Source organism: Periplaneta americana, chromosome 15, assembly GCF_040183065.1.
Source record: "Periplaneta americana isolate PAMFEO1 chromosome 15, P.americana_PAMFEO1_priV1, whole genome shotgun sequence".
Lineage (NCBI taxonomy): Eukaryota > Metazoa > Arthropoda > Insecta > Blattodea > Blattidae > Periplaneta > Periplaneta americana.
Window position 1 is genome coordinate 112,352,854 of NC_091131.1, and position 26,050 is coordinate 112,378,903.

Sequence of the window (26,050 nt, forward strand, 5' to 3'; positions counted from 1 at the left end):
TTTCTTTCTTGTAAATCCAACACACACAGCTGTTTAGCGTGAATTTCCCTCATCATTTCATCTACCTCGTCCACTTCCTGGCTCCTCCTTTTGTTGGACTTTACTCTGGAAATTCACAAAACATGGACTAAGTACAAAGATAAGAAAAACTACTAATTTTTCCTGTTATGAAATACTATGCATTTAACAGACACAACACAATTCACTACTGCTGATTGTTACTTACCGTGGAGTTTGAGGTGAAGGATTCATGGCTGCGGTGTCGTTCAATTCGGGTAGACAGAGCACCGGAATGTCCAATGTGAGGGTTTCATTCACAGGAATCTGTTTTCACAGGGAACAAATAAAACGTACGTCATGCCATATATTTTTTTACTTGTATAAGGCACCAAGAATATGGGATTGTTTATTATATACATTTCACCTACCGGTATCTCAGCATATCCTCCCTCATCATCATAGGGGTTTTTTAATGGTTCAGCTGATCACCCAACACCACTATGATGTTTTCTTCGATAGTAGTAATCGGGCTTCCTGGAGGTCCATCGCCTGTTTCTTTGCTGATGGTTCTTTTCTTGTCCAAGCTGCATTTCGCTTGCAGCTTTAATCGATGCCACAGGCCTGTGAATATACTGGACTTAATTTAGCGCACACCTATTCACTTAACAGTCAATTTTTCGCGTTTGTTTATTTCTCATGTTTCAGTATCTCACATTGAAAGGCCTAACTGTTATTCTTGTGAATAAAATAGAAATTATTGGTATCATGTGGCGGGTTCTGAGGAAAACTGCTGTTAAAAACATATGTTATTTTCCGCCATGCGCCTTCTTCTTCTCCAAAGCTTCACTGTTGTATGACTTATTTTCTACAACATCGTAACTGGTTATTATGTCCGATAACACGGTCTTTTCTTCCTTTGAGAAGTTCGAAACACATTTCACCATTATGCCTGTCGTGAATCAGCTGATTTCCATTTGGCACTATGTTAATAAAACATTTCCATTGGCTCCGCCATTGTTGATCAGCAAAGAATCTAAATGCAAGATACTCCACACTTCTTCTTCCCAGATAAAACATAACTAAAATGGTGTCTTACTAAACACCGACTGAACGTTGTTTAAGCAACAGAAATTCGTATGTAACTTACATGTTGTTTAGTTAAACAGGTCTAAGACTTAAAATTAGTCATCGTTTCTGCTATCGGCCCAATGTCTACCTTTGAAAATGTTCAGTTTTTGACAATGGTGTGAAGTAAATGCCCACCTTGTCCACCGTTGTGACTGAGGGGTTAGCGAGTCTAACCAGCGGTCCCGGGTTCGATTCCCGGTTAGGACGAGTTGCCTGGGTGAGGTTTTTTCGGGGTTTTTCCCTCACTCCTATGGATTAATATCAGGTAACTTTATCAGGCGATTGGAACCCCACTCATCTTCGCCACTTCCTTTCCTCCCCCATCATCATTTCCTCATCATCCCGTTTCTGGTTTTTCAGATCACTCTACAGGTGGCCTCCCGGAACTACTGGCTCTCTCGACCGGCCTCTGTGGAATGTAGCTAAGCGACATTGGATGGCTTCTGCAACAAGCACCCGAGGCAGACCTACTCAGGGGAGGAGTTTCGCCTCGGACCGACAGGGAGGCCTAGGGGAAAGTTGCAGAAGAAGGAATGGTATATGGATTTTTGTTGGCTGTAGGGACCGGTTGTTAGGAAGTAATGTGGTTGGGTTGGTGCGTGTAGGGGGTCTATGGCACGCAACTCATTCCATATTGAGGGTTAGCGCAATAGATCTCAACAGGTCGCAGTGCTGGACCATTCGTGCCCCCCTCACTTAAATTCCATTCCATTAAAGAAAATGTCCACCTTTCTCAGTGATGCATGCTTGGAGACATTTGGGGATATCTTGAAACACATGTTGTAACATGTCCTGTGGTACTGTGGTAATTTCTTGCGTTATGTTAGCTTTAATATCACCCAAGATGGCGGAACAAGTTTGGTACATGCGGCTCTTGAGGTACCCCCAGAGAAAATAATCAAAAGCTAACAAATAGAGAGACCTGCATACAATTGACAACTGATCTATATGAGCACAATCCGGAGAAGAGTCTACTATCAATGAATATTATTTTGATTGGTTTAATTCATTGACTATTATATTTAACATCTTTTAACCATTAACTGAATCAGTTCTTTAGCAATGGTTTTTGATAAACATTGAAGACTTTCCTTTTCCTTGATTACCATGTTTAGCAATATGTTCCTTCAAAAATGGATTAAACTGGGAAATTAGTTCAAGGATTCCTAAGTAATTACCATTATTGTGCATTCTGAAAGTCTCATTTCCACGAAACACTAGTCCTCGCACACACAAAAATTTTAGGACTGCCACAGTTTGTTTCCTACCTCACCCCATTATTTTGATTCTAAAGTTATCTGTTGAACTAACTCACTGAGGAAAACGTTTTCCTTAACAGCCAAGAATAAATAGTTTTATGTTCTGTACTATTTTCATGACTTATGAGAGCTTCATCTGTTTTTTTCCGGTTACAAAAACCAACCTCAGGAAATTTGGAGTTAAATTTATCAGTTGAAAATAACTTGCAATGGTAACAGTACACTTTCTCAGCTGATGGTGAATATATAAGCCAAATCTTTTCAACATTATCTCCATTCCGAAGTTTACGAATGAGCAGGTTATCTGGAAAATATCGATTTTGTGATTTTTGCACTTGTTGGGATGCAGGGTACTTTCTTGAATCGGAATGGTTTTGGAAATACTGAAGTCCAAGATGAATACATAGCTCTCTAAAGTCATCCTTAACCCTTTGAGTTTTGCTAGAAGTGCTGGTCACGATCTAATCTTGGTATAGTTTTCATTTTGCTGTTATTCTCCAGACGGCAAAGACCACTGTTGTGTTATGCTAAGAGCATAGAGGAAGGTTCAGTGAAGCGGTTCACTTCTGTGAATTTATTTGGCATTTTTTCATTTTTTTACATAATACTACGCAATGGAGGTCGACACTAAGAGGGTTAATGCATTCAGGCCAATAACCAGGATTAGTAGAAGGAAAATTTGCAGTAGGCCTAGATGTAGGACTCTCATTAATAGTGGCCATTGCAGGACTACAACTAGACTCAACATCACACTGAGCCTCACTATTGTGTACTGAACTAGAATCTGCAACATAAGCAGAACAAGTAGGAGAGCAGTCACAGGTTTTCTCATGGGTCATGCACCTATGAGAAAGCATCTTAATTTAATGGGCATACTTCAAAGTAACTTAGACTGTAGATTCTGCAGGAAGGAGACTGAAATAGCACATTATTTGCTCCTGCGACACATTGGCTTGCAGAAGATACCATATCTTTGGGAAAGATTCTCTAGAACCAAAAGATTTTGAACCGAGTTCTGTATCTGGACTGTACACCTTAATCAAAGTAACAGGGCTGATGAATCGGTATTTAATTATAAAACAGGTAGCACAATAAGCTTAAGGCTGCAGTGCGTCTGGAGCAATGATGGGCCTAAATGTTGGAAAAAAAAAGGCCCTCTCCCACTTAGTGGAATCAAATTGAACAGAATTTCTCTTCACAGTGTATTTAAATGGAAGATAAAATAGAAAGCAGTGTGTTAAATTGAATCAAAGCAAATCAAACAGAACAGAATTCAGGAGCTAGAATATTTATTCAACTGCCGGAACAGAATTTCTTGTTTCTGGTATGATTATAAGTTCTCGTGAAGCCTTCGTGAAAAAACATATGAACCATATCCACTCTTGGCGGCTTAATTAATTTACTATTGAAAGTTATTGCTGCAATAGTATGTATACAAAAAAATCACAATTTAATATGAACAAAGAAAAATTGATAAATCTTGTGTAGAATTATCCACTTTTGTATGACAAAACACAAAAGTCCTGTTCAGTTCGATTCCACTAGATGTGAGTGGCAGCAGACTTCTCATTTTGATTCGATTCGGTTTGATTCTGCTAAGTGGGAGCAGGCCTTTAGATTATTACCTGCAGAAAAAGATGTTGATTCCAATTCATCAATAACAGTAATTTTTTCAGAAGTTGAAACATATTAGACGTCCTCTTAAAAAAGAAGATATTTTTGGCAATTTTTTCCAACTTCTGTTCTTATTTCCGTTTTTTGGCACCTATTTTCTGTCCATCATCCCAAGAACCACGAATTTGTAACTGCCGAACAGGGTTGTCATTCTTTCAGCATGATAAGATTGCATTCATTTCGTTTAGTGTCCTGTCCAAGGGCAGGTCTTTTACTGCAAACCCAGCTTTCTCCAATCTTTCCTATTTTCTGCCTTCCTCTTTGTCTTCTCATATGATCCACATATCTTAATGTCGTTTATCATCTGATATCTTCTTCTGCCTCGAACTCTTCTCTCGTTCACCATTCCTTCCAGTGCATCCTTCAGTAGGCAGTTTCTTCTCAGCCAGTGACCCACCCAATTCCTTTTCCTCTTCCTGATCAGTTTCAGCATCATTCTTTCTTCACCCACTCTTTCCAACACAGCTTCATTTCTTATTCTGTCTGTCCACTTCACACTTTCCATTCTTCTCCATATCCACATTTCAAATGCTTCTATTCGTTTCTCTTCACTTTCATAATGTCCATGTTTCTGCTCCATACAATGCCACACTTCTTAAGCACTTCACTAGTCTCTTCTTTAGTTCTTTTTCCAGAGGTCTGCAGAAAATGCTCCTTTTTCTATTAAAAGTTTCCTTGGCCATTGTTATCCTCCTTTTGACTTCCTGGCAACAGCTCATGTTACTGCTGCTACAGGGATACTACGACTTCCACATCGCTGGCAACGAGTTGTAGACAATGCTGGTTATTACATTGAAGGACTGTGGAAGTTTCACAATGTACCACTTGTATATTCGTAATAAATAAATAGTTGCCATTATTAAAGCTACAACCTGTGTATATGCAATGGTAGGGCTTCCCACTGCAGGCCAATCAGGAGCTAGTTCCTAGTCCCGACCGCCAGGCGCATTCTGGTTGGTGGAAGCAGTAGCCAATCAGGAGCTAGTTGCTGGTCACGACTGTCTGCCGTGTGCTGGTGATCTAAGCGTATTGATGGCAGGTTTCCAGGCTGTACTCAGCTGTAGACTCTGTTGAAATTATTGCCATTTAGTTGGATTTCGATGGCTTCCTTGATAACCAAGTCCCAGTAACCTGATATCTTGTCCAAGATGGTGGTGGTGCCGAAATCTGTCTTGTGACCCGTTTTGAGGCTGTGTTGGGCTACTGCAGACTTATCGGGGTAATATAGTCTTATGCTGTGTTGATGTTCCTTGCAGCATTCCATAATGGTGCGTCCCGTCTGCCTGATGTAGCATTTCCCACACTCACAAGGTATTTTGTAGACACCAAGTGTCCTAAGACCAAGGTCGTCCTTAACTGGTCTCAGCAAGTTCTGGATCTTTGTGGGCGGCTTATGGATGGTCTTAATCCCGTCTGCAGTCTGCCAATCTTGCCCGAGATGGGGCCATAGAATGGGATGTATGCCATGCCCTTTGTCTCCTCTTGTTCCTCGGCAGGTGGTTTGTCCGAAAAGGCCCTTCTGAGGGCCAAACCGATTTCCTTGTTGCCGAAGTTGTTCTGTTGGGAGATCTTACGTAGGTGACGGATCTCAAAAGGGAGACTCTCTTTGTCCGAAATCCCTCTCACCCTGTGTAGAAGAGTCGACAGGACCATTCGTTTCTGTGCCGGGTGGTGGTGGCTGCGTCCATTCAAGTATAGATCGGTATGTGTAGGTTTCCTGTACATGCTGTGACCCAGTGACCCATCTGGCTTCCTGGAGATGAGAATGTCTAAGAAGGGAGAAATCCGTCTTTTTCCACTTCTTTCGTGAACTGGATGTTCGGACCAAAGTGTCATCTACATAGCGGTAGAAGTGAGCTGGTTTCAGGGGTGTATTCTCCAGGGCTCTATGCTCGAAGTCTTCCATGTACAAATTGGCTATGGCTGATGACAGAGGTGAGCCCATGGCTACACCATCGGATTGCTCGTAATACTGCCCTTTGTACATGAAGTAAGTGGAGCTGAGTGTATCGTTAAAAATTCCAATGACCTCAGGCAGAAGTGAGGCCTCAATAACTCCAACGTTTTCTTGAGTGGGACTCTAGTGAAGAGGGACACAACATCAAAACTCACCAGAATATCAGACGGATTTGTTCTGATGCTCTGTAGAGTCTTGAACTCTGCTGAATTCTTGACATGGTGGCTGCATTTCCCCACTAGAGGATTCAGAAGACTGGTAAGGTATTTGGCCAACCCTTAGGTGGGAGAACCTATGGCGCTGACAATAGGTCTCAGTGGAACGTCCTTCTTGTGGATTTTCGGCAACCCGTAGAGTCTAGGTGGTCTCGTGGAATGTGGAGTCAAGGACTTCGTCACTTCAGCTGGTAGATTGGCATTCTTTAGTAAGGCTGTTGTGCGCCTTTCTATGGAGCTTGTGGGATTGCGGCTGAGTGTCTTGTATGATGGATCCGCTAGTAGTTCCAGGATCTTCTCATTGTATGTGTTGGACTCCATGATGACTGAGGCATTTCCTTTATCTGCCGGTAGTATCACAATACTTTCATCTTCTCGTAACGAGCAGAGTGCTTGGTGTTCTGCCTTTGTGATGTTGGGTGTGGCTTTACCGGCCCTTCTGAGGGCCACGCAGACGTCTCTGCGAATCTCTTCCTCAGTGTTGGCCAGGAGTTTGTAGATGGCTTGTTCCACTCTGCTTATGATTTCTTTTATTGGAGGTTTCTTAGGTGCTAGGGCAAAGTTAAGTCCTTTCGCTAGAACCGATACCTGGTTTGGGTCCAATGTCTTGCCAGTCAGGTTGACCACCACACGGTCAGTAAAATCCAAGGGTGGTGTGACCTGGTTGGCAACAGACAGTCTATTAAATTTATCACTTTGCCTAGTGGTTGCCTTTCTCCTGTAAACTTGTTCTTGTGCCGTGGTGGAACTGTCAATCTATTCCCAATCCTGCGGATGAAGCACGGAAATCAACTGGAAGTGGATGTCCAGAAGCTCACAGGCGATGGTGTCCAGTACTCTCCTAGTGTGGTGTATCCATTCTCTTACGAGCGCCAGGCTCGTGCGTCTGAAGATTCTCCGAGCTGCCAGTGAATTGACATGGTGTCGGATCACGGCAAATCGGGGGTGGTGTCCTGGTCCCGGCACCTCTTATTTCTTCCTTGAAGTTTTCCAACTTACCTGCTTGCAGAAGAGTCCTTACATTACACGTTCCAATCCTCAATCTTCTTTTCTTCTCTCTGTTGGGTTGCTTCATAAAGATTGCATTATTGCTTCAAATATCCCACTCACCTGCAAGCACTTACCGATACATTCTCTGCTTGGCAATCATTCTCTTCTCTGTGTGTGAATATTCATACGTGCACAAAGGCAGACCTGGGTCTTTCAATATTGGAGGCCCTGGGCTGCAGCCCCTTTAGTTGCCCCCTTAATCCGGTCCTGGCATGTATGGGTAAAATGTGTTTTTTTACAGTGTGTGTGTGTGCGTGCGTGCGTGCGCGTGTGCGTGTGCTCCATGCACGCTGAACCTCCAACCTGGGGGATCAGTTCTCATATTTACTATATAGCCTGAAGGCAAGTTGTTCCAGATACATTCTCAAGCATCAACTGCCCATGTAGTTGCCTCTTATGACACACATGGGTTATGTTTTTTTTTTTTCTTTTTTTTTTTCACCAGCCACCAACCAGAGTGTATAAGAGTTATTTTACTTAAAACAAAACCCATGTGATTATGCCAACCTATCCATATTTCACATTCACCATTACTAGAAATAAGTTGTACTAATCAATCCTTGAGGAATTTTAGTGACATATTTTCTGATAAGTTGCGATTCTTTGTACAATGAGTAAAATAGTACAACTGTAACTATTATCTCATGTGCTGTTTTATATTGTTTATAATGATAAAAACTTTTATATACAACTTAATTTGAAGTTAATTTTAATTCTCAAACTGTAACAAAAGAGCTGTTTGATAGTAAATGTACAGAGTGGTACACGAAATGTCATACCTTTTATTTTACATATAACATTTTAATTTGTATTAAAGCTTTACAAAAATTATACAGAAGCCCTCCTTGTTGATTTAGAGGGACTTCAAGTCAAAGCCATGTAAACCACTTCGATAGTTTCAAACTGTTGAGACAATCTATAAATTGTCTGCTTGCTAGGAACCCATCTTGTATTAAAGTGAGCACGAAAAGTCTGAGTCCTCACAACACTTTTCGTTTCGGCGAAAAACAGAACAACTTTCATCTTGTGTTCAACAGTCAACTGCCTGTTGACCGCCATTTCACAAACTGATGTTTGTGCTCGTAGCTATGATTACATCCGAATTGTAATGCCACCTATAGGATTTTACACGAATTTCGACATCCACTAGCGCAGTTAGAAACATCGAAACTGCAATATTACAATTTTAATGAGATAATTAAATGGTATGACATTTCGTGCACCACTCTGTATATCACGATTTTTGTGTTCACCATGTAATCTTGTATTCTGTGTAGACCTGATGATGACCACTCAGTGGTCGAAAATGTTTGTCAAAGTTTGATTAACAAAAAATAATGGCAGTTTAGACCAATGTTTTTCAACCTTTTTCAACATGTGGCACACTAAAGATGCAATTTAAAATCTAAATTTCACGACACACTCATAGTCTAAAGCTGTGGTTCCCAACCAGGGAGGAATTTTGAGTGTTTTAGAAGAGAATGAGGACTATAAAATACAAATAAATAAAATAAAATAAAATATTTTGAATTTTATGTAGGTCTACATTACTTTTGAGTTAACGTAGGGAGGAATGATAGTATGATGAATGGTGAAAGGGCGCATGGGGCAAAAAGATTGAGAAGCACTGAAACAAACAAAACATTCACAAATAGAACTGACATACTTTTTTGAATTTTTATTTGAAGTTTATGATAGAAATGTAAAATTTAAGGATGAAAAATAATTACAATGCAATATTAATGTGATAATTATGGTATTATGTATGTTTTCTTAATTTGTTATTTTATGAAATATGAAAACATACAATATTATAATATGTTTTGCCAAGGTATTTAATGTACGATTATTTTTCATGAAGTCAAGTAAAACACGATTTCTTTAAGGTTGGTATGATATTCTAACTTCATTGGTCTGGCGACCTAGCTGTGGATCAGTCATTCTTTTCTCTTTTGCTCGCACACTCTAGTATATACAGTCACGAAGCTTAATATGTAGTAAATATGCATCCAGAGATAGTTACTAACCACTAGGATTGCTACTATTGCCTCATCACAGACAATGTGAAATAGTACCGGCACAGTCTCTTGTTCCTAGTACCCTCATAAACTCAAGCTTCGTGACTGTATATACGAGACTGTGCTTGCACTGTGTTTACTGAATGTTGACTTGTGCTGCATTCGCTGAAAATTGATTCTTGTGGACTCACTTTTCTACTATTATTTTCACTTTTATTTTTATAATTTTTGCTACAAGAACCTTTACTATTTTCATTTTATCCCAGATCATTTGCGGCACACCGGTTAAAAATGGCTGATTTAGACCAATAATAAAAAATAGATAAGTTCATAGACTGATGTTATCCACTATTTTACTCATTGTACAAAGAATCCTTGAGAAGGTATATATGAATAAATGTAGAAATGATGGGAACATACTGTGTCCAATTGATGTAGGTAGTTTTTTCAACTACCCAGGGACTTTGTATGCTCTCTTCACTGGCCACCTGAAGGATGTGGTTGAGACATATAACAAACAAATTATAGAAAAGATAGTCTGCTGATCTACTTTCAAATGTTGAACATAGTTTATCAGAGGACTAAGATAACTAAAGTTTATGGTAAGGATGATGCTAAATTTACCTCACAATCATTAAGTATCTAATAATGAAATCTTAAGAGGCCAGAGTTATTTTTCTTTTATATTCCCAATAGCAGAAAGCTTGTGTACAGAGTTCGATTCAAATGATGTTATACAAGAAGACAGAAATTTATCCCTATATAAAAGATTTCACATAGTTCTGATTAGGCTACCCAAAATCAGAACAAGACAAAGTTAGAAATTACATTAGTGAAACACCTAGCCAACATGATATAAGGCACATCCTTACAATACTATGTGTCTGGATAAAAGGTACCCGAAATAATAATAAAACATGTGCATTAAAACTCTTCTTGTTTGTGCTATCACACAGGGAAGGTGTCAAAGTTGTATCCATTCCTTCCTCAAGTGCATGTTTCAGTTCTTTGCTGAACTCGGTAAACATGTTGACAGTGCTGGAGAAGGTTGTATGCATGTTTTGGCTAGCTAGTTAAAGCCTGTTACCAGTATATCTGTTGAGGATTGTTTTAGAATGCAACATGGACATGAGTCTCCAATACTGAAAAGCATCTGGTTCTGGAACAACAACACTGAGTGCCACGAGAATTTGATTTATTTTTATTTTTTTATAAATTATCTTTCATTTGGACACTATATTTTCTAATTTGTGTGTGCTACTTTTTGTTGCTTATTGTGTAGGCATTAAAGAAAACTAAAAGGTGTTACCTTGTGTCTTGGATTCTGCAACCTATCTGCAAGTTGCACTCACCAGCTGGAGACAGTAAAATTGCAGTGACTGAAGGTTACAGGTAACCTAACCAGTGTACAATGTGCTCCATCATCAAGAGAAGAAGTCAGAGAACTGTTTACTATTCAAGAACAGAATATTATATAATAATATATAATTATATATAATACTGCTCGTATTGTAAAGTAGTTAGCAGGTAGCAGTCATGAGCTATTGATATATTGGTAATGAGACAGTGACAAGAAGAGCATTTTGTATTAGGTGCCAAGCAGAAAACTTGTATTAAGATCACTCACTGGACTCCATTAGGTCAGGGATCAAGCAACAAAGACAAAAGTTGTCATAACCCAAACATTGTAAAGTTGGTAACTTCCACATTAGTGCTGTTTGAATGAAGACTTACAGTGTGGAGACACACTCCTGTAAGTTGTGAATGAGCCAATGGCGCAGAGTTAAAACTCTCGTAAGCAGTGCATGGGCCTCTGGCGAGAGGGTAAAACCTCCGTAAGCATAGTAAGAATGTGAATGTGGAAACTGATGGGAAGTATTAACCAATTGTTGACTGCATTCGAAAAAGCATTTGCTACGAAGTGTAGCATCATCTTTTTCAAAAGTGAAGTGGATGTTATGCCCTAGAAGCATATTTTGTTTAAAACTTCAGTTCTAACATTCTTATTATTACAAGTAGCATCTTCGTGGATATAACATACATCGTAGGTTTGACAGATCACTGGAAATGTTATTCTTATATATAAGATATTAGTGTCAGACAATCTGATACCGAGTATAATCAACATGTTTTTGAAGATGTGTACATGCAGATCTGTAATGTACATCACACAGAGACATTGCCAAAAACTGTTACACATGTATGTAGGGCCATATTGCAATACACAGAGAACTTGGCTGCTAATGTGAGATCAAAGGTGAACCTTAATGATGAATGGGAGCTAGTACAAAAGAACCAAAGGAGACTTCTAAAATTAGGAGACCAGTGTAATCCATATCACTCGAAAAATATATAAATACTGAGAAATCAGTCGAAATATCGTCACTCGTTCACTTACTACTCCTTGCTTGTCACTGACGCTCAAGTCTCTGAAAAAGAAAACTGGCTGTTTTAAGTAGACTCATGGTTGTTGCTGCTATTACTGGAAAGACTACCTTAGCAATTGTTAATTACATTGTTGATAACTATGTTGAATCAATTCAATTTGTATTTTTATACTAATGTGTTAATAAACTACAATATATAGTTAGATGTCATAATATCTTGATTTTAAAACCTACCTTTAGGGAAGAGATAATCCTTATAGAGTTAATCAGTTTATAAGGACGCAGTGATCAGGCTGATTAGCAGTGCTGATATGGATAACACAGGCACTGCAGTAACATCACAATACTTTCTCTGAGAGAAAGTAAAATGACGAAACAAAAATTGTTATAAAGTAATTCATGAAATTCTTTGATGTTCATTTGATTCACTGGATTCAAGGGCTGATGATTCTGATTGATGATCGATGTGGGATTAGTGATTGGATGCCTTGTGCAGTGCTTAGCTTATGATTGCTGTCGTCTGAGGCTTGTTAATGCCATTAAAGTGTGTGTTCCAACTTTGCTGATAATGGAGCATGTCCTTGTCAACACTGGACAACAAATTTAAACGTTGTTTCTGTCCTTTAGATGAAACTATGTAATTTTAACTAAATGAGAGGTGCTGAGTTGATTTCTGAAAGCCAAACTTTTCCAACACGTACCATTTTTATGGTACACGCACTTCACTTATTTACACAAATTTGTTACATTAGCACATAAAGCAACCTTTGTTTGGCCAAAATTCACAAATTAAAATGTATTTTTTGATCTTTTATGTTTGTAGACAGCTTCTGCAATCTCTCTGATGAGTGACCAGCAATATTCAGTCGGCATACTTGCATTCCACCTTCCTCTGAAGCGCTTTTCGAAGGTAGATATTTCTTGATGAAATCTCTCCCCGTGTTCATCGCTTACAGCACCAAGGTTTTTTGGAAAGAAGTCCAGGTGACTATCAGGAAAGTGTACTTTCAGTGACATGTTGCAGATTCATTTTTGCAACCACAAAATACATCGAATACACATATTTTTATAAAAAGGACAAATTTCATGTTGAACAGTGTAATCAAGCTTGGTCATCAGGATCGGAAATATCTTCCCAAAGCAAAGATAGCGACCACATCCAGTGATGTCATTCTAATTTTTTTAACAACTGTTTCTCTCCACTAATGACTGGAAAATTCATAATTTTGTTATCAAAAATATTAAATAAGGTAATAATAAGTGGCTACAAATAAATGCAACATACTGTTGAAGAATTATGTGTAGAGTAATTTAAAAACTCGCAAATGCCGACTCTCATCACAAAGAAGGGGAGTGCAGCTAACTATAGTCCTGTCGCTCTAATTTCCGGCAGCCAATCGCATTGCAGGTCGGCTACATTTAAATGTGTGCGTATTATGGTTCACAATATAATATTTGTTACTCAGTCAAATTATAGAAATTAAAAATGATTCTACAGATATTTATCAAAAAGAAATTAGAACAGCTTTGAAAACAATGCCAGATATTATCCCACCCAATGAAATGTTTAAATATATCAACCAAAATCCAAAAATTCCATCTATGAAAACCTTACCCAAGACACATAAAAACCCCATAACAATGAGACCAGTAGTAAATTGTATAAATTCTCCAAATTATAAAATATGCAAATTTCTCCAACGTTTTCTAAAATCTGCTTTGAAATTACAACATTTATACACAACAAAAAATTCCAGTCAATTAATTAACAAACTTCAAAATTTAAAGATTACAAAAAACACCCAAATGTTATCACTAGATATACAAAATTTATATACTAATATTCCCATAAAAGAAACTCTTGACATAATAGAGAAAAAACTACTTAATAACAATATACAAAAATCTATAATAGATAAAATAATTAAACTATTATACATTGTAACCAAACAGAATTATTTTCAGTTTAATAATAAAATATATACACAACATAAAGGATTAGCTATGGGCAATCCATTATCCGGTTTACTTGCCGAGATATTTATTCAAGATATTGAAGATAAGGAAGTTAATAATATTCTAAAAACACACAATGTTAAATTTTACAATAGATACGTAGATGATACTTTAATAATTTACGAAAGCCAACAAATTAATGAACAAATATTAGAATCTTTCAATAACTTGCATAATAACTTGAAATTCACACAAGAAATTGAAGTCAATAATATGATTCATTTTTTAGACATCATAATAAAAAAACAAAAATAGATTAGAATTTAATATTTACAGAAAACCCGGAACCACCAACCATAGTATTCCCATAAATTCAGAACATCCTACTGCACATAAACTAAGTAACTTCAATTACATGATTAATAGATTAATACAATTTCCACTAAGCAAAAACAATTACAAGAAAGAATATAATAAAATAATACAAATAGCCAACGAAAATGGTTACAGTACTAATTTGATTAAGAAATTAATAAATAAGAACAAAAAGAAAAAAGAACTGAGCAATATATCTACGTTAACAAAACAAAACAATACCAACAAAAAACATTTCAGTTTAACATATAATAAATATATATCTAGCAAATTAGCTAACTTTTTTAAAAAAGAAAATATTTACATAGCACATAAATCAACTAATAAACTCAATAACAATTTAAACAACAGACTTAAAAAAGTTAATAAACTCCACAATAATGGTATTTACAGATTGGAATGTTTTACATGTAAGGAAAAATATATAGGACAAACCAAAAGAAATTTGAAAATTAGATACAATGAGCACATTTCTGATTTCAAACATAACCGTAAGAAATCCACATACGCATCCCATCTAATAGATACTGGACATGAATTAGGCCCAACACATAAAACTTTGAAAATATTGAAATCAGGAATAGATACTAAATTGATAAATTCTGCAGAGGAATATTATATTGCAAAACAGATTCAAATAGAGAACAGCATTCTTAATGAAAATTTGACTCAAATCCGGAATCCCCTGTACAACTTCTAACCCCATCACTACGCAATATCCTTCCGTGTTAGTTGTTTACACGAACACACACTTCCCCCGCATCATACTAGCTACAGTTCCAACAGCAGCAGGTCGTCTCACGTCTACATAAGTACGTCCATAATTTGGTCTTCCAATTAGTTTTTCAAATTCTTCAAAATTTTGATTTATTTATTATTTTCATTACAGATAACTACTTCAAACATAGGATGTTTTATAGTGATCTATACAGTTGCCACGTTCAAACGACATGAGTACTTTCAATTATCCAATCCGATTACACTTTTACATTTGATAATTTCCTATTTCTATTTCGTATTTATTTATATATTTCAGACATAATTCATCACTCATTGGACTCTACTGAACAAGAGTTCCACAGAATATTATGAAGTTTAATTACAACACTACGTGGTTTTTAACATTATTTTAATTTTATGACTTGTAATATTACATTTTAATTATGGAGATGTTTTGTACATCATTAATCTTAAACAGTTTATCTACCACCAATGTAATGGCTATACAGTTTGATATTGAGATATTGTATAATTGTGCCTGAAGATGCAAAAACGTTTGCAATTTGTAATTCATGTATATAAAACTTAATGACCATATAATATAAGTCATTATTTTACATTGATTTGTCATTTGACTGCGTAACAAATATTATATTGTGTTTATCTATATTAATTGACAATCTGAATATTTCCATCATGCTTTCTAAGTATTATGGTTCGCTGATTCATTTCTTAAGGCCCGATAAATACTTAATATAATCGCCCACCATTTTAGCTCTTTAGTTGGCGTTCGCAGAAAGCACACAAAGACGTTATTTGCCGCTCAATTATTTGCTGAATTACATTGCGTTTGATTTATTATCATAGGAGTTACGACATGATAATGTTTAACGGTGTTGCAAATAGATTCCTCGTATGGTAGCTCAACAACGTAAGAACAAAAATGGTGAATGATACTACCTACCTAGACTTTATAGAGCCTTCACTTTCTAAGGCGTAAGCAAAGAGGCGGAGTCACGCCGGAAATAACAGCGTCGGGACTATAGCTTTGAATATCTGCCCGTACTGACATATTGTTTGAAACATCTGAAGATGCATCTACACGAACACTTATACCATCTACTGTTACATCAAGCTAATTTAATGTTAAATGTTCTGTACATTGCTACTACTTTGCAGCAGTGTCATATTCTATTTTTAGTTCAGGGAAAATAGGCTTACTATTCTTTTACAAAAACACTCATATTTATTACGTGTTTTTGTAAAAGAGTATTTTCCCTGGACCAAAAATACAATATGGCGTTGCTATGAAGTGGTGGTTAAGTACTGAACATTTATCAAGACATTTTCCGAAACATCTACCACTGTATTAGCTTTTATTTTTCTTGGATGTACTGCTGCCATCAAGATTAAGGATGTTTGAAAAAAGGTTCTTAGGAAAATATTTGGGGCTAAGACTGATGAAGTTACAGAAGAATGGAGAAAGTTACACAACGCAGAACTGCACGCATTGTATTCTTCATCTGACATAATTAGGAACATTAAATCCAGATGTCTGAGATGGGCAGGGCATGTAGCACGTATGGGCGAATCCAGAAATGCATATAGAGTGTTAGTTGGGAGGCCAGAGGGAATAAGACCTTTGGGGAGGCCGAGACGTAGATGGGAGGATAATATTAAAATGGATTTGAGGGAGGTGGGATATGATGGTAGGGACTGGATTAATCTTGCTCAGGATAGGGACCTATGGCAGGCTTATGTGAGGGCGGCAATGAACCTCCGGGTTCCTTAAAGGCCATAAGTAAGTAAGCAAGTACTGCTGCCATCAGTAGTAAAAAAAATTGATCGAATGCTTTAACACTTAATTGCACTATGCTGACTGCCCTCTACGAATTAGATTCAAACATAAGCACAGCTTAAATATTACCGAACGTTATCAGCCCAATGTCCATTAATGCATTCAATATTGCTAATAGTCTTAATGAGAAGATAATTTATTTCATTCAAATCAAATAACAAATTGTAAGATAAATATTTAAAAAAAGAGTATCTTATTAACAGTGGTTAGTGTATTTTGTAGTTGAATGTCTGTTATTTTATTTTTTAAAGTATGTTTTCGAATACTACGTTTCATTGTTGTGTATGCGGTATTAGCATTGGAAGGGAAGGGGTAGACGACTGCCAAAGTAATCAGAGGTTTTCAAGGTTGCAGGTACAGTAAGTATATCATACTCCTGTCCTGACTGCCTGCACACTTGGACAGGAATCAACAATGTAGGCTAATAATAAATATGAAAGCTTCGATCTATATTGTCGTTTATTTTTGCATTATATTTACTGCAGTATTAAAAAGCCAAAGAATTTCGTGATAAGTTAATGTTCTTTCTTTCTGTAAAAAAAGCTTTTTTTAAACTTAAAACATTAACAACTGGTTCTACGAACTGCAAACAAGCAGTTTGGACGAACTGGTGTGAACTGACTGAATGACATCACTGTTCCATATCCAACTTATTTCGTTCTTTTGACAATTCAACATTTGTTAATGATACCGGTAACACACATTCAACATCAGCATTATGAACTGGTATACTGAAGATGTATTGACACAAAGTTAATAGCTCTGAAAATTGCTTCTCAAATTTGATTTGTTGAAGCGTATAATACCATTTTTCATGGCATAATCTGTTTCTCTATTCTTCAGGATTTATTAACATCTTTTGATCAACAATTCTATGAAATGCTGTCCACTGACAAAATTAGTGTAATTTATTGAAGGAAAGATAAATACAGCACATTTCTGGCATCCTGACAAAGTCAATACAGGATACAAAACAAAATAATTAAATGAAAGACTTCCTGCATATATACAGGATGTATGATAACCCTATCTGAAATACTAATATTATTAAAATAATTTATTACTATTTACAGCATTAAAATTATTGTTTTTGCTATATTCGTTGCTTGAAACTCATTTGAAGATTTATAATATGATTAGGCCACTCTTTAGAACTAATGTTGTATATGTGTTCTCGTCTACATTCACCTCAAAATACAGGATGGAAGTAATATAACACTGAAAAATTTAAGAACTTATTCCTTGGATAGAGCACATTAAAAATTTCTAATATCATATTAGTCCCAAATGAATACCTTTCTCAGAATTTTTTTTTTTCCTGTAAAGATTAACACTGTTTTACTCAATAAGTACTAGCCATATGATTCTGATTTTTTACTCTTATCATTGAATGAATGAATGAATGAATGAATGAATTAATTAATTAATTAATGATATAGTCATAATATCCTGTGTTGGACAAAGGCTTTCTGTGCTGGAGGTAGGACCCCATTTACAGGGGTGGCTCATGGATACTCGCTTGCTGAGCTAATTCAGTCAATTTTTTGTTTAGTTTAGTCAACTGTCAGAAGACAGGTCTGAACCTCATAAGTGATACCAAGAAGGCACCACTTATGAGGTAACTAGGCCAGGAGATAATGGGGTAGGTTGGCCAGTTTCTTTCCTCCTTCATTGCATACATTGCCGACTAGCTACATATTACACTAATCAGACTTCAGATGCATACAAACAATTGTTCTTTCTCTGACACATATCGTCAAGTGAGATGCACTGTCTGATAATAGATGTACATATCAGCCAGAACCTCAATCAGAGGAGTATGACATAGTTTTTGTAGATATTGTCATGGCACAGTTAGTATAAGTCTCGCAAGCAGGGAATACCAACAGCAGGAATGTGAACGAAACAATGCAATAAGGAAGAGCAGACGATAGGAAAGGTCACGAGATAGCTTGAATGATATTCAAGAGTACATTTGGAAGAGAAATGACATCAGTAGAATCAGTCTTGCTTTGTGATACATTACTATTTTATTCAGTTCCATTGCATGTGAATACGTGTCTTGTTCCAAGTGCATTTATTGTATTATAATATGTAGTGACGGAGCGTTCCCCTTGCAGGTTATCATTATTTTATTAGTAAGCATGTTACACGTTTAATTCACTTCGGATTCTCTTACTATGCTCTTTATTTCCACAGGCGATGTCCTCATCTGTTCATCTTCTTGGAAGAGGCAGTACTTCTATTACCCCACACCTCTCGCCCCCCTTGGCGTGCCTATATACACAAACAGTAACGCCACCACTGCTTTTCGGTAATCGTTCCTTGCACGAGCTATAACACTGTTAACTTTAACTAGTCTCAGCACTTCGTTCTTTGGTTATTTTATGCACTGTTCATGTGTTACTAACACTAGCACTTTCACAATTACTGAGTTTATCATTTACAATATTTTAACTAGCACTTTCACTAACACTGACTTTACTATTTACAATATTTTAATACTGATGTTTGCTATTTACAATGCCTTTTCCTAGTTCTTTCCATAATATTCTTTCCTCTACCACGGTTTGCTTACCTCTTTCGCAGACTACCTGAGCCGTGGTCTTCCCTGTCCTCTCTTGCCAATGTAGGGTCCCACATGGTGACTTCATGAGTCCATCTTGACTGGTGTAGTCTCGCCACCTCTCCACATGTATTCCCCTTTTCCGCTTTGTTGCCGTGGCTCGTTCTGCTACGTCAGTAGTGTTCGCCAATCTTTGTAATGCTTTGTTTGTCATTTTGTCTCTTAGAGTGATGCCCAGTGTTTTCCTTTTCATCTTCCTCTGGCATCTTTGTATGTTTGTTTACTGTCTCTCGGACAATGTCCAAATTTGACAGCCATATAGCATTAGAGGAACTAATAAGGAATGACGTCCACAGCTGTGGAGTAACAGCATGTCTGACCATAAAAGAAGCGAGTCAGGATTCAAATCCTAGTTGGGACTAGTTATCCGGTTGAGGTTTTTTCCGAGGTTTTCCCTCAACCTATTAAGAGCAAATGTTAGGTAACTTTCGACGCTGGACCCTGGACTCATTTCACTGAATAATCATCTCGCTCAGATGCTAGATAACCATAGCAGTTGATAAAGTGTCGTAAAATAAAGAGAAAAAGGAATGACATTCTTTTGTAGTTTTTAAATAAAATGGTCTCTTTCTTGCAGATTAAATAAAGAGATTAACGTGCATCGGTTTTTCCTGCCATTAGGAAGTCTGGCAACCATACTGCAATGTATAGGACGGAATGCTGCTATTCAGACTGAGTGTATGTGTATTCATAGGTGAGCTGTCGATGCGCTGTTGCCTAATTTTTTAATTAATCATTGACTTAATTACAGAACGCATAATAGTTTTTTTATTTATTTTATTGTATTCCGTGACCTCCTTCAATCTACAGAGTTCTATCAACTCCAGCCTCTATATTCCATCGAAGTCCAAGTTTCTATTTACAATTAGGGACCGTATTCTATCCCAGAGCATATGGTTATAAGGTTAGCTGTTCATAGACTATATGTATTGGCTTGACGTCATATTTGGCGCGTGGCACAGGTACTGTCAGGGAACACTTGCATCTTGTTTGTGCTCCAGTTGACGTTCTATTCATGATTCAAAACTAGAACTCGGAGACTGCTGAAAATACATTCTAGTGATAAAGACTGATACTATGATGACCTTTCCTACAATTTAAATTATTTGTTCATATGTATATTTATTTCATTTATTTTACTCGTACTGTCAGAATTAAGGTCATAAGGCCTTTTCTTCCACTCAACCAGTATAAAAATACATAGACCTAGCAAATATAAATAACATTAATACAGAAAACAATGGAATGAAGATGATGATGATGATAATAATAATAATAATAATAATAATAATAATAATAATAATAATAATAATAATAATATATACTATTACTACTACTACTACGAGCAAAATGTGGTCCACCGTTGTGGGGTAACAGCATGCCTGACCGTGAAACAAGTGGGTCCGGGTTCAAATTCTGGTTGGGAGAAGTTATCTGGTTGAAGTTTTTCTCGGGGTTTTCCCTCAACCCATTAAGAGCGATGAACCCTGGACTCATTTCGCTGACACTATCACCATCTCATTCAGACGCTATATAAAATAAAAATATAATACTACTGCTGCTGCTGCTACTACTACTACTACTACTACTATTAATAATAAGAGCAAAATGTGGTTCACTCTTGTGGGGTAGCAGCATGCCTGACCGTGAAACGAGCGGATCCGGGTTCAAATCCTGGTTGGGAGAAGTTACCTGGTTGAAGTTTTTTCTCGGGGTTTTCCCTCAACCCATTAAGAGCAAATGCTGGGTAACTTTCGGCGATGAACCTTGGACTCATTTCGCTGGCACTATCACCTTCATCTCAATCAGACGCTAGATAACCATAGCAGTTGATGAAAGAGCAAATTGTAGATGTGTTTAGTTACCGTACATGTAATTCTAAGAGTTAAACAAACACAATTTAGTGTTAATTAAGACATTTTGGATCGAAAGAGCGATTAACATAAGGAAAATTGATACCGTTATATTAAAAATGAATATGTTACACATCTAATATTTGAAGAAAGATCATATTCTAGAGACGAAAAGCAGTCTTTCTGACAATCGGCTTTTGAAAGTAGTCAATGTCTGACAGCTCTTTACATTGTGTACACTAAAATACGTTATCATAAAGAATGAAGACTTACATTGATTTGCACTATTGTACAAAATTTACAAAATAAGTAGGCTATAGTATCTTGCATTACAATACATAAGCTTAATAGTGTAAATAATGTTTAATCATTGTAAGCCTACATTCTTTATTGTAGTAAAAATAGTGTGTCCTAGTGTACACAATATAAACATTTTAAATTGTAAATATTAGTATAATTGTTAAAGTGGTTCATGTTTTGTTCTGCCCAACTTGACGAAACAAGAGACGCGTGAACCGTCAGTCAAGTACTTCGCATGTACCCAACTGGATGTCGTCCTCCTGTCTGGAACGCAAAGACTATTCTCCCAGTGCTGCAACTCTCACTGAATGGCAATTAACATTACTACGAGTAAAGGATTCTACAGCCCAGATTCCGATCTCAACCGACCAACGATTCATGGCGAACTAAATGACAATATTGTATGTTTCATTTGCAAAAGACAAATTACGCCAGCATGCATCGTTAATTGCATTGCTGCAAATCTTAAGGTACTATTTCCCACAGGCCGCCTTATATGACGTGTATTTACGCATACAATCATTCCTGCCTCTAAAAGCCATAATTTTTGCCTTCTTTATTGCTATTTTAAAATCGTAATACCAACATATTTCGTTTAATAGATAAACAGATTTTTGTAAATCGTACTCACATTCTTTTGTGTATTATTATCAGGTCATCTGCAAACAACAGATTATTTATGCATGTAATGTTGTTAATTTCAATTCCTGGATTTATTAATAATTTCCATTTATTTACAATTAAGGGGCAATGAACTTCCGGGTTCTTTAAAAATAGAGGGAGGGAGGGAGGTGTGTGTGTGTGTATAGCTTATCGCGGGAATTTTACTTGAAGCAAGTAAAGAGACAGGTTTGGAAGTAAATTCCGAAAAGACAAAGTATATTATTATATCTCATGACCAGAACACAGTACGAAATGGAAATATAAAAATTGGAAATAATTATATGCTTTGAAGAGATGGAAAAATTCGAATATCTTGAAGCAACAGTAGCAAATATAAATGATACTCGGAAGGAAATTAAACGCACAATAAATATGGGAAATGCGTGTTATTATTCGGTTGAGAAGATTTTGTCATCCAGTCTGCTCTCAAAAAAACTGAAAGAATTTATAAAACAGTTATATTACTGGTTGTTCTGTATAGTTGTGAAACTTGGACTCTCACTTTGAGGGAAGAACAAAGATCAAAGGTGTTTGAGAATAAGGTGCTTAGGAAAATATTTGGGGCTAAGTGTGATGATGTGACAAGAGAACGGAAAAGTTACACAACGCAGAACTGCAAGCATTGTATTCTTCACCTGACTTAAGTAGGAACATTAAATCCAGACGTTTGAGATGGGCAGGGCATGTAGCACGTGTGGGCGAATCCAGAAATGCATATAGAGTGTTAGTTTGGAGGCCAGAGGGAAAAATACCTTTGGGAAGGCAGAGACGTAGATGGGAGGATAATATTAAAATGGATTTGAGGGAGGTGGGATATGATAATAGAGACTGGATTAATCTTGCTCAATATAGGGACCGATGGCGGGCTTATGTGAGGGCGGCAATGAACCTTCGGATTCCTTAAAAGCCGTTTGTAAGTGATCAGTGATTGTGATGTAACTATTGAAAGTAGATAAATTCTTAATAAAAAAACTGTTCAAAATAAAACTGCGATGAACGAGAGCTGAGTGATAAATTGAGTTGTGCTAATAGTAGTGAAACTAGCTCATGTTCATCATCGCTGTAAGGGTGAACAAAGCAGTGAAAGGGAAAAGGCACAGTCGTGCGTAAGGGCCGTAGTTTCCAACCTTCTTGGGTTAAGCAATTTCCGTGCATATTATATGAAAGAATCATTTTTGAGAAACGGCAATTAAAGTTTTTTCGGACTTGCAGAGTCCTGGGGGAGGGCAATATTCAAAAGAATTCGGAGCCTATCTAGCAATGGACGCCATGCTAACGAGTTTATCTCCAATGCTCTCGGCCGGCTTTCAACCCACGAACATTGCATACATTATCCAGAGAGATCTCCGAGTACGATCCGAAGAAGGAGGACAAATTTTCATTCTCATAGCGGAAGTTTAAATCTCGGCCCACTCGATTTCTAACTAAAACTGTCACCATTGAAAGGAGCCACACCGAAGGAAGAACAATGATTTTTCTTTAATAAGTTATTTATAGATCCCAGTATTTGGTCACATGGAACTATAAGTTTAGTGAACACATCCCTAAGCTCTCCACTGTACTGTGCAACGAATGACGCGGCAAGGACACAACTATTGTAACTGGGAATGTATAATCTTGTACAGACAGCTCACGAAAGACGTTACCGTCAAACCGTCTAGTGTCGACCGCTTTTTTTCGTACTTTTAACGCTACTTCACAGACAACGCGATCTACTGTTTCACTGAAAATGGTATGTTATAGCGCACAACTCAGAGATTTTTTTTCTGTTATTTTCATTATATGAACTTCCACGGTCACTGAGGAAAACAAATTTTAAATGCCGGTCGACTCAACCCTGTACATGGTGTTAAGTCGACCACCACATTAAAAATACATGTAAATGAACGTGTACTCTCATTCCGGTCGATATCGACCTCCTTTTGGACACTTTTATTGTTATTTACGTCATTATTTTTTTTATTTTTAAGTTATCCTATTTGGGATAGGAAAATGCGAACTTTAATTCAGTTATTTTAATGTGGATACATTAAATAGGTTAAGGCTCATAAATTTAATAGAAAATATTTAATTAATTAGCAGAATAAAATTACGTCAAACTACACACAACATCATCACATTATTAATGTACTAATTAATAAAATAGCCCTGAAAAATACAGAAAATACAGTTTCCGTCTCCTAATTAATAAATCTAACCCTGAAAATCAACACCAAATTTTAAGAATTCCTTTTTGTCCATAGGAATAGGAGCACTTAGTTTTTTTTCTACCTGAACATAGTCAATAAGACTCACATCCTCCAACTCAGGATATTTGAACTGGAATCCATTACAATTTCTAACAAAACGAAGTTCAAGTCCTTCTCCTGAAACCAGTTCCTCAATGTAATCGACATAAAATTTAATTGTATTTTTAGTTGGGAACTTCACTAAAAGTTGATCCTCTACTTTAGGGTAATCGAAATTGTCATTATCATTGTAATCTTCCTCTTCAACACACTCATCTGACGAATCCTTAGTGGAATGTCGTTCGTCTTCATCACTATCACTGGACTCCTGGTATCCTCTCTATTGTCTTTTCTTGGTGATTTTCTTGGCTTCTCTTTTTCTGGTCTCCTCAGTTGAGACAGCTTGAGAAATTTCTTCATTTGACTGAGATGTTCCACCTTCAGTAGCCCTACTGATACTCGCAATAATTTTTCTTGGTTCAATTTCAATTTTCCTTTTCCTTTTCTTGGCAGCTAATTATTTTTCATATCTCATGCCCTGGAGGACTTTGATGACCGCTTCTCCCACCAGTGCCGGTGTGGGCTGAGATTCTGGAGACTCTGTCATACCAGATTGTGGTGGTTTATTAAGGGCTATTTGTGGCTCGAATGGATAAATTCCACAGGCCTGCATGGTCGACTCTGTACTGGAATACAACTTCAACTTCTGACATCTCTGAATAATATGGAAAAATATTTTTTGTTGTAATATGTTGTTAAGCTTAAAATTCTGAATACAGAAATACAGTTATTTTGTTTTGCATTATAGTTAAACAAGGCTAAATTGTTAAAAGTTAGACAGAGTACTTTTTGTTACTATTTTTGCTATTGGCAACAATGAATTTTACATGATCAAGGACGCACAATACATTTGGCACTACCTTGCGAGAATGAAAGAGGAAGTGTTATCAGTCAGCTGGAAGCAAGCAGTGGCGGCTAGTAGGCAATTCTATTGGAATAAACACGTGAAATTATAAAGTGTACACAGTGGTCGAATCTAGACCCCCAGGTCGACTCTAAACTGTTCCACGGTAGTGTATTCATCTGGAGAACACTTTTTAGGAAATGATTGTTTATATTATAAGTAGGGAACGGAATTTGGAGTAGTAAAAGCTAGTATTGGCATCTACACAGCCATTTGTTTACAACCCTTTATACCAAGTCCTCTCCTCCATGACATACTCTCAGATCTCTGCACGTCAACAACAGGTGAATGGGACAGTTGTCGCATAAGAACTTCAACATACAGGTGTGCATTTCAGAGTAGTGAAGTGCAGGTACAATGCCGAAAGTGAAACCAACTAACAATACAAAATTAAGAGCTGGGGGTCATGGTTAAAAGTTTGCAATTATTACGCACATCACCTCCAATCTGTGAAGAAAGTGGTCCAGTCTTTCGATCCCGATGATGCCGTTGCGATACAGATATGCCAGGAACTGCTAAATGATAGAACAATCGAGAAAGAAGTCATGGATATTAAGCCAAATTTTGGATATTTACCGGATGCCATTATTCAATTGGAAAAGTCAGGAGTAGAACTAGTTGAGCAAATAAATATTATGAGGACTATTGTAAATAAACTGAGTGCAGTAGAAGGTGAAGTAGGAAAACGTGTTGGTGAAAAAATGAACAGAGTTTTAATTAAAAATGATGGGTACGGTATTCTTAGTCGGATTTCAGATGTACTAACAAAAACGTGTCCCAATGACGTCATTCAACATGCTAATTTAATTGACGTATCTT

The 26,050-nt window shown here is 36.9% G+C and overlaps 1 long non-coding RNA gene across 3 annotated transcripts in view; it reads left to right on the forward strand.

Annotated features, from left to right (window-relative positions):
• Positions 1-26,050, forward strand: part of LOC138715266 (uncharacterized) — a 436,977-nt gene that overhangs the window by 153,921 nt on the left and 257,006 nt on the right. For 2 of the 3 annotated variants that reach the window (XR_011336205.1, XR_011336203.1), the window contains one exon: positions 1,489-10,575. The exons of the other annotated variant lie outside the window; for it this stretch is intronic. This is a non-coding gene — a long non-coding RNA (uncharacterized lncRNA). Of the gene's footprint in view, positions 1-1,488; positions 10,576-26,050 lie in introns of those variants that run through there. 3 annotated transcript variants of the gene reach the window in all.